Source organism: Branchiostoma lanceolatum, chromosome 1 (genome assembly GCF_035083965.1).
Source record: "Branchiostoma lanceolatum isolate klBraLanc5 chromosome 1, klBraLanc5.hap2, whole genome shotgun sequence".
Lineage (NCBI taxonomy): Eukaryota > Metazoa > Chordata > Leptocardii > Amphioxiformes > Branchiostomatidae > Branchiostoma > Branchiostoma lanceolatum.
In genome coordinates, this window is record NC_089722.1 from 39611765 (window position 1) to 39625806 (window position 14042).

Genomic DNA, 14042 nt, shown 5'->3' on the forward strand with positions numbered 1-14042 from the left:
TTTCCCTGAAGGAGCTTGAAGAAGCCCTGAAGGGGATGGCAAATGGTAAGACCCCTGGCTCTGATGGTTTGCCAAAAGAGTTTTATGCCCGGTTCTGGCCCACTGTGGGTGGGGATTTGCTTGAGGTGCTTAATGAAGGCCTCCAAGCGAAAGAACTGTCGGCAACACAGAGAGAAGGAGTTATCACACTCCTGGAAAAAAAAGGTGACCCCCTGGATCCCGCGAATAAACGTCCCATCTCCTTGTTGAATGTGGACTACAAGATCCTATCCAAAGCCCTGGCGAACAGGCTGAAAAGTGTTGTGGGAGAGGTTATCCACACGGACCAATCCTGTGGAATACCAGGAAGATCCCTCGAGGATAGCTTATCCCTTCTGAGAGACTTGGTGGCCCACACAAATGACACCAATTCCACCTGTGTGTTGTTGGCCTTGGACCAAGAGAAGGCGTTTGATAGAGTAGACCACTCCTTCATGTCAAACGTCCTTGAGAGGTTGGGCTTTGGCCCTATCTTCCAAGGATGGATCCAGACGCTGTACAGTGTGGTTTCAAGCAGGGTGCTGGTAAATGGAGAGTTGTCGTCCCCGATAGATATTGGAAGAGGGGTGAGACAGGGGTGCCCTCTTTCCCCCCTCCTATACGTATTGTGTATTGAGCCCTTGGCGGCTGCCATTAGGGCAGACCCTCAAATTAGGGGCGTTAAAGTGCCGGGTGGTCCGGAGGTCAAGCTGGTGCAATACGCCGACGATAACACCTGCGTCCTCTCGGATCAACCCTCCATCGACAGAACGTTCCTTACCCTCCGACGGTTCGAAGCGGGCACAGGATCTAAGTTGAACCTTGGTAAGACTGTGGCCGTGTGGCTCGGCCGTTGGAGGGGTAGACAAGACCAGCCCTACCCGATTGGTCGGTGGACCTCAGACAGCATTATTATCCTGGGGTCGCCCATCGGGGGGGTGAGAATGGCAGAAGAGGCCTGGATGCAGCGCTTCGCTAAATTTAAGGCCAAGCTTGACAAGTGGAGAAGTCGAAAGTTGACCCTGACTGGGAAAGTTGTCGTATGCAATTTCCTTGCGGCGGCAACGCTATGGTACATAGCCCCGACTTTTCCCCTCCCCAAGTCTGTGGCTATTAAGTTAGAGAGGGAGATGTTTGCTTTTATCTGGGATGGAAGGACGGAGCTGGTGGCGAGGAACACGTTTTACTTGCCGAAAGAGAAGGGGGGACTAGGCTTGGTCTGTATCCCGATCAAGGCGAAGGCCCTCCTTCTCAAGACAGTACGGAAGGCACTGACTAAGCCAGACACTCCGGCGGCTAAGTTCACCCACTACTGGCTGGGACTTAGCCTCCGGAGAATCGACCCAACGTCCTGGAGTAACAGTGCCCCTCACTCGATAGACCCTCCCCCGCATTATGCGCAGATTGCCCAGCATTTGTTTGATATTGAGCAAAGTGACATGGACGTCGAATGGACATCCGTCTCGGTCGCGGCCCTGTACACTTCACTCCTAGAAGAGGAGAACATTGTGCCCCGTTGTGTCAGGGAGCACCCGCGGCGTGACTGGCCGGAGGTTTGGAAAGCCATCCTCAACCCACTTCTCACCAACTGGGAGAGGATGGTGTGCTGGAATCTGGCACATGATGGGCTGGTGACGAACCAGAAGCTTTTCTCGTGGAAGCAGTTTTCTAAGTCTCCGAATTGCCCAAGGCGAGGATGCGAGGAAGTTGAAACCGCCGCTCATGTATTCTTTGAGTGCCCGTTTGTATTTGAGGTCTGGACCTGGCTAGAGGGTCTGATAGCCAGGAAGATCAGTCCGGGATTTGTCCTCTCGGAATCTTTTGTTCTGTGGGGATTGGCCCCAACAGGGGCGTCGGCCAGAACAGCCAGAGTCCTGGGGGCTTTGTCTGCTCTGACAAAGAGTGTTATCTGGCGGTCGCGGGGTGATGCTAAGCATAATACGAAACATCACTCCGCGGCTGAGTTAGATCTCCTTCTGAAGGAAAGGTTGATAGATAGATTAACGTTTGAGTTTGCCCGCCGAGGCCCGGGTGGGTTCCACGAAACCTGGGCCGAGGGTTTCTCTTGGGCGAGTGTGGATGTTGCACACTTGTCCTTGAGGTTTTAAGGACTTATAGTTTGTGGCTCCTTTCAGAGCCTTGCCTTATGGGTAGTTGTAGGCCTAGCCACTCAGTCTTAGTTGGATAGGTCAAAAATAGAAAACCCAAAAAAATTATAAAATACAAAACCCAAAAATATTAAATAGTGTCTGGGGATGGACCGAGAGTGGTGGGTGGGATGAAGTGCAGCAATGCTGAGCCGATCTGTGAAAGTCAATTTGATCTAGAGTGTATCAGTGGATATGAGCGCCTTAAGGCTGCGTAAACAAGATGAGAACTAAGTGATACTTGAAGTGATTCAGTATAAATACTTCAAAAGAGTATCTGTTCTTATCAGTTTAATCTCTGATACATTCCCCATCGGGGAATCTAGATTAAATTGATTTTTTGACTTTGGTCATGGACTAGGAGCTTGCTCCGTCCTGACCGCGGATCGGCTCAGTATTGCAGTACTTCTGAGATTCGGTCCATCCCCTTACAAATCCAAAATAAGTTGCACACATACACAAACCACCAAACTGGCCCAGCAATCCAGCAATGTGGATTTATCAGCAGTCTGTACTCGTTTGAAGTATGTGCATACGTGTTACGAGTATATATACTGAACCTTACTGCGTTTATAGCTCTCACATCCCCCAACTCTACTGTACATGTTTAATTTTCGCATTTTATCTTTCTTCTACTTTCAGACTGGAACTGGAGCAAGCAACAGCGCCACCAAGAGCCGGGAGAGGTCGGGAGAGCACGCAGAGGCAGTGGAAAATTCCAGGACGTCTGTCTGTGGTTCGATTCTGACGAAAGCAGTGCGATGTGGACGTAATTCGATGTTAAACGTAGGAATCGGGAATCTAAGCGCCCGCGCGCCTCGTATCAACGTATGAGAGATACGTACACACGCACAGCTAGCCGCCTCGCCCACCGCTGCTGCTTTCTCGCTCGCTCCTTTTAATTCCTTCCGTAAATTTAGTGGGCTGGCTGCATGCGACCTTCCTCTCCCCTTTGCGGACCTTCAGGCCGAATCGACAAGGTCCGGCGGACTTGAAAAATCCACCACAGGCATCGAAGTTAAGGGGAAAAGCAGACGCCGCCCGCCCTGTGAAGATGAATGATGTAAGGGAACCGCGGGCGCGCGCCTCCTGGCGAACAACAATGGCAACGCTGTTCGCGAACAACAACATTGCCTTGTTGTCTTGTCTACCCGCCCTTGGCTCGGCTTTGAACCCTAAGGAGCCCGTTTTCTGCGTTGGTGTGACGTAGTCGCTTCTTTGCACCAATTAGGCAGAGCCAGGAAGAGCCAGGACGAGCCAGGAGCGCGTGATGTGTGTTTTTGGGTGTAGTCCGTGGTTCGTCCACATAAAGTAGAGCGCTTCCGTTTGTCAACCAAATTGAAGAGATTATGAAGGAGAGAAGGCGCGCCAGGTGTGCGGGCACTAATTGCTTTATGTTCAAGCTTGAAGCTGTTTGCGATGCATAGCTCGCCACGTGAACTTGGCTCGTTCCCGGGGGAGGGGGGCTAGCGGTCAAGCTCAACCGGTTTATCGCTTCTCGGCCTTTTGGCTAAGATCAAGTGTAGTATCTGTATTGACAGGGGTGTGAGACAGGGGTGCCCTCTGTCTCCCCTCCTGTACGTACTTTGCATCGAGCCCTTGGCGGCTGCCATCAGGGCAGACCCTCATATTAGGGGTGTTAAAGTGCCGGGTGGTCCGGAGGTCAAGTTGGTGCAATACGCTGATGATAATACCTGCGTCCTCTCGGATCAACCCTCCATTGACAGAACGTTCCTTACCCTCCGACGGTTCGAAGCGGGCACGGGGTCCAAGTTGAACCTAGGTAAGACGGTGGCTGTGTGGCTCGGCCGTTGGAGGGGTAGACAAGATGAACCCTACCCGATTGGTAGATGGACCTCAGATAGTATTAACATCCTGGGGTCGCCAATTGGGGGTGTGAAAATGGCAGAGGAGGCCTGGCTCCAACGTTTTGCAAAGTTCAAGGGCAAGTTAGATCAGTGGAGACATCGTAAGCTGACTCTGATCGGGAAAGTTGTGGTGTGCAACTTTCTTGCCGCAGCAACGCTGTGGTACACGGCCCCGATTTTCCCTCTCCCCAAGTCGGTGGCGAACAAGCTGGAGAGGGAGATGTTTGCCTTCATTTGGGATGGGCGAACGGAACTGGTGGCAAGGCGTACGCTCTATTTGCCGAAGGAGAAGGGTGGCCTGGCCTTGGTCTGTATTCCGATCAAGGCGAGGGCCCTCCTTCTCAAGACAGTTCGGAAAGCGTTGACTAAGCCAGACGCACCGGCGGCTAGGTTTACACACTACTGGCTGGGACTTAGCCTTCGGAGAATAGATCCAACCTCTTGGAGTAATAGTGCCCCACACTCGGTAGATCTTCCCCCACATTATGCACATATTGCCCAGCTCTTGCAAACCATCGAGCAGAGCGACATGGACATCCAGTGGGCTTCCGTCTCGGTCGCGGCTCTGTACACGGCACTCCTAGAAGCGGAGAACATTGTACCCCGCTGTGTCAGAGAGCACCCGCGTCGAGACTGGCCAGAGATTTGGAAATCCATCCTCAACCCTCTTCTCACCAACTGGGAGAGGATGGTGTGCTGGAGCCTCGCACATGATGGTTTGGTGACAAACCAGAAGCTCCACTCCTGGAGACGGTTTGCTAAGTCCCCGAACTGTCCAAGACGTGGTTGTGAGGAAGTGGAAAGTGCTTCCCATGTGTTTTATGCGTGTCCGTATGTTGCGGAAGCCTGGACCTGGCTTGAGGGGCTGATAGTCAGGAAGATCTGTCCGGGTTTCATCCTGTCGGAGTCGTTTGTTTTGTGGGGATTGCCCCCGGCAGGAGTGTCGGTTAGGGCAGCCAGAGTCCTGGGGGCTTTGGCTGCTCTGACAAAGAATATTATCTGGCGGTCGCGGGGTGATGCTAAGCATAACAAAAAGCATCACTCTGAGGCTGAGTTGGCCCTTCTTTTGAAGGAAATGTTGATTGAGAGATTGACGTTTGAGTTTGCCCGCCGAGGCCCAGGGGGGTTCCACGAAACCTGGGCTGAGGGCTTCTCTTGGGCGAGTGTGGACGTTACACACTTGTCCTTGAGGTTGTAATGTTTTAAAGTTTGTGGCTCCTTTAGGAGTATTGCCTTATGGGTAGTTGTAGGCCTAGCCACTCTGTCTTAGTTGACTAGGTCAAAAATAGAAAACCCAAAAAAATTATAAAATACAAAACCCAAAAATATTAGATAGTGTCTGGGGATGGACCGAGAGTGGTGGGTGGGATGAAGTACAGCAATGCTGAGCCGATCTGTGAAAGTCAATTTGATCTAGAGTGTATCAGTGGATATGAGCGCCTTAAGGCTGCGTAAACAAGATGAGAACTAAGTGATACTTGAAGTGATTCAGTATAAATACTTCAAAAGAGTATCTGTTCTTATCAGTTTAATCTCTGATACATTCCCCATCGGGGAATCTAGATTAAATTGATTTTTTGACTTTGGTCATGGACTAGGAGCTTGCTCCGTCCTGACCGCGGATCGGCTCAGTATTGCAGTACTTCTGAGATTCGGTCCATCCCCTTACAAATCCAAAATAAGTTGCACACATACACAAACCACCAAACTGGCCCAGCAATCCAGCAATGTGGATTTATCAGCAGTCTGTACTCGTTTGAAGTATGTGCATACGTGTTACGAGTATATATACTGAACCTTACTGCGTTTATAGCTCTCACATCCCCCAACTCTACTGTACATGTTTAATTTTCGCATTTTATCTTTCTTCTACTTTCAGACTGGAACTGGAGCAAGCAACAGCGCCACCAAGAGCCGGGAGAGGTCGGGAGAGCACGCAGAGGCAGTGGAAAATTCCAGGACGTCTGTCTGTGGTTCGATTCTGACGAAAGCAGTGCGATGTGGACGTAATTCGATGTTAAACGTAGGAATCGGGAATCTAAGCGCCCGCGCGCCTCGTATCAACGTATGAGAGATACGTACACACGCACAGCTAGCCGCCTCGCCCACCGCTGCTGCTTTCTCGCTCGCTCCTTTTAATTCCTTCCGTAAATTTAGTGGGCTGGCTGCATGCGACCTTCCTCTCCCCTTTGCGGACCTTCAGGCCGAATCGACAAGGTCCGGCGGACTTGAAAAATCCACCACAGGCATCGAAGTTAAGGGGAAAAGCAGACGCCGCCCGCCCTGTGAAGATGAATGATGTAAGGGAACCGCGGGCGCGCGCCTCCTGGCGAACAACAATGGCAACGCTGTTCGCGAACAACAACATTGCCTTGTTGTCTTGTCTACCCGCCCTTGGCTCGGCTTTGAACCCTAAGGAGCCCGTTTTCTGCGTTGGTGTGACGTAGTCGCTTCTTTGCACCAATTAGGCAGAGCCAGGAAGAGCCAGGACGAGCCAGGAGCGCGTGATGTGTGTTTTTGGGTGTAGTCCGTGGTTCGTCCACATAAAGTAGAGCGCTTCCGTTTGTCAACCAAATTGAAGAGATTATGAAGGAGAGAAGGCGCGCCAGGTGTGCGGGCACTAATTGCTTTATGTTCAAGCTTGAAGCTGTTTGCGATGCATAGCTCGCCACGTGAACTTGGCTCGTTCCCGGGGGAGGGGGGCTAGCGGTCAAGCTCAACCGGTTTATCGCTTCTCGGCCTTTTGGCTAAGATCAAGTGTAGTTCACGTTCAGACGTGCCTTGCCCCCGCTCCGCTTCGAGTCCTCCTTTCAGCCCACTCAGTGCGGTTAGAGTACTCGTCGAGGGCGATAAGTCCAGCGACTTGGTTGCGGGTTGTCCCCGGATCATTTGGGTGGTTTTAGTTTTGCTGTACCTTGTATTTTTCTCAAGCTACGGCCGTTTTTCTTGCACCGTACCTCTCTTACGGGAGACGGTCGGTGGAAGCACACCGTTTCCTCCGCAGGACGGGGGTAGCCAGCTCCGGCCGATCTTTGGGGGCTGTTTTCTCCGGTTTGCGTGGAGTAACTGACTTCCCCTTCCGTCAGGTTGGGGAGCAGGTTTGTCTAGGTACTTGTACGGTGTTAGTTTGATTTTGTTTTTTGATTTACGTGTGTTTTGAGGGGTCTTCTGTATCCGCACCCCCCCGTGAAAGCGGCGGACGGAGTGGTACAGTCCACCTCAGACCGCGTGGTCTGAGAACAAAGAGACTGTTTTCGTCACTGAGTTGCTCCAAAACGGTTGGCGCCAACCGGGAGTAACTCTGTGAAATTGGTGTGGAATTTTTTCCCTACCTGGAGAATATTTCTGAGTGTTTTAGAACCGTAAGAAACGGGTTTTCTAACCCTCACCCCCGTTTTCATAGTGCTATCGCCCGCCCGCCTGTCTCGTCAGCGAGCGAAGGCACGCGGGCTGTGCGGTCGTTGACCTAGATCTCCGGGTATCAGGTTATTTTCGGCCCTACAGCGGAGGGTGTGGATGGGGGTTTGGCGGTAAAGGTTCTGAAGGTGTTTGTTGCGACGGAAGGTCCTTCCATAGGACTTTTGTTGCGAAATGCCGCCAGTTCCCTACAGGAAGATGCCCCCGGCTCCTTCCGGGTTCGTTAGGAAGAGGAGTGTAGGGATAACGTTTTTAGATAAGAAAGTAGAGGGTGACTTGGCGAATGTTGTAAACCTGCTGGGAAAGAACGGGATCCCTGTCACTGAGGTGCAGGGAATTCAAAACAAGGGGAAGGGCCGATGTGAGATTACTTTTAAATCACAGACGGCCTTCCACAAGGCTTCGCCCGCACTGTGTGCAGATGGTAGTGTAGAGGTTGACACGTACGGGGCTGGTATCACCGTGGTGACTGCCCTGGACATCCCTCTAGAACTAGACGATAACCACGTGAGACATCGTCTGAGGGAGTATGGAGACGTACTTGATAGCAAGTACGTCAGTTATGCCAGTAAAGGGTTCCCGGAGCTTTTGTCCGGTACGCGCCAGTACCGGATGAAGCTCAAGAGGCACGTTCCCAACACCATGAGGTTGGGAAATGAGATTATCTCATTTCGATACGGCGGCCAACCGAGGTTGTGCCACAAGTGTGGGAAGGAGGGGCATCTCGTCGCGGAGTGCGACGAGGAAAAGTGCTCCAAATGTATGAGTCTTGGCCACCTCGCCAAAGACTGCACTTCGGCCATTAAGTGCAATTGGTGTGGGGAGGAGGGCCACGCAGGCCGTACTTGTAATTTGACTTTCCCTGAACCGTGTGCCCTGACAACAACCTGGGCGAAAACCCCGAAGCCGGCGGTGGTGGAGGCCACGCCTTCCGGGCCACAGCCTGGTGGGTCTGGTGCCGGTGGTAACGAAACGGCTAGTGGGTCGGGTGAAGGCAAGATCGGTGATGCGGGTTCCGTCGAGAAAGACTCGTTGTCGGAGGAGCCTTCTGTTAAAGGGGGCAAGCCTTCCGAGCCACAGGCTGGTGGGTCGGGGAAAGATGGTGATAGGAAGAGTGATTCATCGACTCCCGCTATCCCGGCTGAGTCCAAGTCCAGGGAGATACCGGATTCCCCCGATATCTCCATGACTAAACCTCCAGTAGGCCCAGGGGTCCCCTTGCATAAGGGAGAGGACTCAGGAGCCTCTCCTCCAAAGGGAGATGGTTCCCAGAAAAGTAAAATCTCCTCGGGAGATGAGAAGGAGGACTTCCCTGAGGAAGATGATAAGTCAAATCTGTCCGGAAATGATATGTGGGAGCGGTATTCTCAATACCCTCCGAGCGGGGCCAACAAGCTTCGGACTCAGTTGACGGACTCTGATGAGAACAAGTCTGTGTCTGGTGAGGGTGACGGTGAGGCCAGTATGCACCTAAACTTGGTCGAGTCACTGACCAATGACTTGGTTATGGATTTCAAAGAGCACGAAGAGTCGGACGCAGATAGTTCTGTGTCTGTGTGTTCCTCATTCCAACCGGGATCTGAGTCTGACTCGGACACTCAGAAGGGTTGGCAGACACAGGGAGGGAATAAAAAGAGGAAGATGAAAGAGAAATCAGGCTTTGGCTCCCAGATTGACCATTACCCTTCCGGGGAGGTCCCTAAGCCGAAGCCCCAGAGAAAAAGTGCGAGGTCAGGGAAATTGGGAAAGACAAAAGGAAATAAGTCCTAGTTTGGACTTTTTTACCTTCCCCAGTTGATAACATGGTCTCTACTTTAAATGTTTTGTCTCTAAACGTTAATGGGATGAAGGACCGGGGTAAGAGAGACATGGTGTTCGATTTTTGTCGGTCCAACGGTGCAGATGTGGCATGCCTGCAGGAGTGCCACATCTCCACGATTGCTGACAAGGGTGCCTGGTCTCGCCAGTGGGGACACAAAGCAATCTGGTCCCTAGGCACGAACTCCGCCAGAGGTGTTGGCATTTTATTATCCTCTAGGTGGACTTTCGTGTCGTCAAAATGTGATACTGATGGTAGGGTTGTCTCTGCTCTGCTGGAGGTAGATGGCGTGCAGTACAATGTGTGTAACATCTATGCTCCCTCAGTTCCGGCGGAGCGGGTCACCTTTTTTGATAGTGTTCATCAATATTTGTACCCCAATGCGGTGCTAGTTTTAGCGGGGGATTTTAATTGTGTTTTGGATCCTGACTTGGACAGAATATCGGAATCCATATTCACTCCTGGGAATCGCACTCAGGATGTGGTGCATTTGCGTAGTTTGTGCGCTGACTTGGATTTGGTGGATGCCTGGCGAATTGAACACCCCGCCCAGGTAGATTTCACTTGGAGGTCCAAGTCAAATAAAACCAGATCCAGGCTGGATAGAATTTATGTCCAGGAGGGCACTATTGTATCCTCGACTATTAAGTCCTGTTCGTGTTCTGACCACGATGGCATTGTGTCATCCATAGATCCTGTCCCTTCTGTTCAACGGGGTCGGGGTCTGTGGAAGTGCAATGTCAAGGTTTTGTCCGATCCTCGTTTAGAGCAGGAGTTGCGTGAGATGTATCCTATATGGAGGAAGAGTTTAGAGGAAGGGCAATCGGCGAGGGAGTGGTGGGATACCGTTAAATCTTATTGTAAAGATTTGGTTATCAAATACTCCAAGCTGAGAGCTCAGGCGGACTCCTTGATTCAGAAGGATATGGAAAGGAAGGTGGATTCACTCCGGTCTCGACTTAACATAGGAGACCGAAGTCCTGCAACAAGAGAAGAGTATGAGAAGGAGAAGGAAAACCTAAACAACCTGATCTTAGACAGACTTAAGGGTCAGAGGTTGCGGGCAAAAGTAAAAGCTTTCGAAGAGGATGAAAAACCGACTAGGTTTTTCTTCCAGGCTGAACGCCGCAAGGGCCAGAAACGGGTCATCCAGGAAGTTAGAGACGGCAATGGGGACGTGGTGAGCACCACCCCGCAGATACTTGCCGTTTTTAAGCAGTTTTATGCAGACTTGTATAAGGCTGGTCATATTGACAAAGTGGAGCAAGAATATTTTCTGTCTAAACTCTCTGAGTCGTTACCTGATGAATGTGTTGAGAGCTTGGATGGAGATCTCACTTTGGATGAATTGGAAGCGGCTGTGAAAGGTATGGAGAATGGAAAATCTCCGGGGTCGGATGGTCTCCCAAAAGAATTCTACATCAAGTTTTGGGAGATCATAGGGCCAGACTTTCTGGCAGTCCTCAATGAGGGATTGGATGTAGGACAGCTGTCTGTGTCCCAAAGAGAAGGCGTCATCTCTCTTTTGGAGAAAAAGGGGGATCCACTGAACCCTTCGAATAAAAGGCCGATTTCGTTACTGAATGTGGACTACAAAATTCTGTCCAAGGCCTTGGCCAACCGGCTGAAGAATGTCATTGGGTCGGTAGTTCACATTGATCAATCCTGTGGTATTCCAGGCCGGTCAATTGAAGATAGTGTCTGCCTGTTAAGGGACATTGTAGAGTATGTCAATAGTTCGCATTCTTCTGGTGTTCTTATTGCACTGGACCAGGAGAAGGCGTTTGACAGAGTTGATCACAATTTTATGGCCAATGTTTTAGACAAGCTTGGCTTTGGGCCGAATTTTAAAAGGATGATCGCGGCTTTGTACTGCGAGGTATCCAGTAAAGTCCTCGTGAATGGTACTTTGTCAGAGTCAATAGCAGTGGAGAGGGGAGTTAGGCAAGGCTGCCCCCTTTCTCCACTGCTATATGTATTATGTATTGAGCCGCTGGCTGCGGCAATTCGTGCAGACCCTTACATCAGGGGAGTGAAGGTCCCTGGGTTGAACCAGGAGGTTAAAATGGTGCAATATGCAGATGACAACACTTGTGTCTTGTCGGACCAGCCGTCCATCGATCGGACATTTTCCACCATCAAGCGTTTTGAGGCTGGTACCGGTTCCAAATTGAATTTGGGGAAAACGGAGGCTTTGTGGTTAGGTAGATGGAAGGGCAGGGTGGATAGCCCATACCCTATAAAACAGTGGGTATCATCTTACCTAACTATTTTAGGCAGCCCTATTGGCAACATTCAGTTGGCGGAGATTGCTTGGATGCAACGATTTGTGAAGTTTAAGGCAAAGCTCACCCAGTGGGAGACGCGGAGGCTGACCCTTTTTGGCAAAGCCTTGATTGTGAATTGTTTGGCGGCTGCCACTTTGTGGTACACGGCTCCGGTATACCCCTTGCCTAAGTCTGTGAAAGTTAAGATTGAGAGAGAAATCTATTCATTTCTCTGGGATGGCAAGACAGAGATGGTCGCTAGGCGAACTCTTCTTTTGCCTAAGGACAAAGGAGGGTTGGGGTTGGTCTCTGTACCACTCAAGGCCAAAGCCCTCTTCCTTAAAGTGGTGAGGAAAGCTCTGGTCAAGCCACAGTTGCCAGCCTCTAGATTTGCTCTCTACTGGATTGGGCTCGCCTTGCGAAGAATAGACGCTGAGTCATGGAGTAACTTGGCTCCCCACTCTTTGGACAGCCCTCCGCACTACACCGAGGTCAAGAGGATGTTGATCTCTTTGAGGGATGTAGATATTGAGTGGAAGTCAAATTCGGTGGCGGCCCTCTATGCTATTTTATTGGAGGCGGAGAGTATTGTGCCACGTTGTGAAAGTGGAGATGGGAGTGTGGATTGGTCTTCCGTCTGGAAGGCCATTCACAATCCTCTGCTCACCAAGTGGGAGAGGATGACCAGCTGGCATGCTGCTCACAACTCTCTGAAAACTAGAAAGAAGCTCCACTCTTGGAAGGGATTTGTAGATAGTAGTTCGTGCCCCAGACACCTTTGTCAGGGGGAGGAAAGTGTTCAGCATTTGTTCTGGGAGTGTCCAGTGATTTCTGAGGCATGGATGTGGTTGGAGAACCTGGTGGCGATGAAAATCAGCCCGGGTTTCTCGATCACTAGGTCCTTTGCGCTGTGGGGATTGGTGCCGGGGGGGTTGTCGTCCAGGGTCAGGCGTGTGTTGCAGGCCCTGGCGGCGATCATGAGATCTTTCCTCTGGCGGACGAGGTGTGAATGTGTGTTTGAGGGCAAACGATTTTCGGGCCCTGAACTTGTGACGTCGGTGAGAAACCGTTTGGAGGAGAGACTCCGTTTTGAGTTTGCTCGTCTTGGACCTAGTGGTTTCCTCACGGTCTGGGCCGATGGGTTTTCTTGGGCCACGGTTGATGTGTCAAGCGTGGCTTTCTCCTTTTAAGGAGGTGCTACCATCGAGTTGTTGAAGTTTTGGCTTGTTGTTGGCTCTCTCTGGAGCATTTTTTCATGTAGTAGTTGCAGGCCTAGCCGCCCTGTCTTAGTTGGCTAGGTCAAAAATAGAAAACCCAAAAAAATTATAAAATACAAAACCCAAAAATATTAGATAGTGTCTGGGGATGGACCGAGAGTGGTGGGTGGGATGAAGTGCAGCAATGCTGAGCCGATCTGTGAAAGTCAATTTGATCTAGAGTGTATCAGTGGATATGAGCGCCTTAAGGCTGCGTAAACAAGATGAGAACTAAGTGATACTTGAAGTGATTCAGTATAAATACTTCAAAAGAGTATCTGTTCTTATCAGTTTAATCTCTGATACATTCCCCATCGGGGAATCTAGATTAAATTGATTTTTTGACTTTGGTCATGGACTAGGAGCTTGCTCCGTCCTGACCGCGGATCGGCTCAGTATTGCAGTACTTCTGAGATTCGGTCCATCCCCTTACAAATCCAAAATAAGTTGCACACATACACAAACCACCAAACTGGCCCAGCAATCCAGCAATGTGGATTTATCAGCAGTCTGTACTCGTTTGAAGTATGTGCATACGTGTTACGAGTATATATACTGAACCTTACTGCGTTTATAGCTCTCACATCCCCCAACTCTACTGTACATGTTTAATTTTCGCATTTTATCTTTCTTCTACTTTCAGACTGGAACTGGAGCAAGCAACAGCGCCACCAAGAGCCGGGAGAGGTCGGGAGAGCACGCAGAGGCAGTGGAAAATTCCAGGACGTCTGTCTGTGGTTCGATTCTGACGAAAGCAGTGCGATGTGGACGTAATTCGATGTTAAACGTAGGAATCGGGAATCTAAGCGCCCGCGCGCCTCGTATCAACGTATGAGAGATACGTACACACGCACAGCTAGCCGCCTCGCCCACCGCTGCTGCTTTCTCGCTCGCTCCTTTTAATTCCTTCCGTAAATTTAGTGGGCTGGCTGCATGCGACCTTCCTCTCCCCTTTGCGGACCTTCAGGCCGAATCGACAAGGTCCGGCGGACTTGAAAAATCCACCACAGGCATCGAAGTTAAGGGGAAAAGCAGACGCCGCCCGCCCTGTGAAGATGAATGATGTAAGGGAACCGCGGGCGCGCGCCTCCTGGCGAACAACAATGGCAACGCTGTTCGCGAACAACAACATTGCCTTGTTGTCTTGTCTACCCGCCCTTGGCTCGGCTTTGAACCCTAAGGAGCCCGTTTTCTGCGTTGGTGTGACGTAGTCGCTTCTTTGCACCAATTAGGCAGAGCCAGGAAGAGCC

The 14042-nt window shown here is 50.9% G+C and overlaps 3 non-coding genes and 1 pseudogene across 3 annotated transcripts; all 4 read left to right on the plus strand.

The window, feature by feature from the left end:
- The first annotated feature begins 2402 nt into the window (after positions 1–2402).
- On the plus strand, positions 2403–2594 carry LOC136426330 (U2 spliceosomal RNA). Its single transcript, XR_010754267.1, has one exon. It is a non-coding gene; the product is annotated as a U2 spliceosomal RNA (small nuclear RNA).
- Positions 2595–3655: 1061 nt separating this feature from the next.
- Positions 3656–3766, plus strand: LOC136426354 (U2 spliceosomal RNA; annotated as a pseudogene).
- Positions 3767–5507: 1741 nt separating this feature from the next.
- On the plus strand, positions 5508–5699 carry LOC136426331 (U2 spliceosomal RNA). Its single transcript, XR_010754268.1, has one exon. It is a non-coding gene; the product is annotated as a U2 spliceosomal RNA (small nuclear RNA).
- A 7331-nt stretch (positions 5700–13030) lies between these two features.
- Positions 13031–13222, plus strand: LOC136426332 (U2 spliceosomal RNA). The gene has a single exon (XR_010754269.1). It is a non-coding gene; the product is annotated as a U2 spliceosomal RNA (small nuclear RNA).
- The last annotated feature ends 820 nt before the right edge of the window (positions 13223–14042 follow it).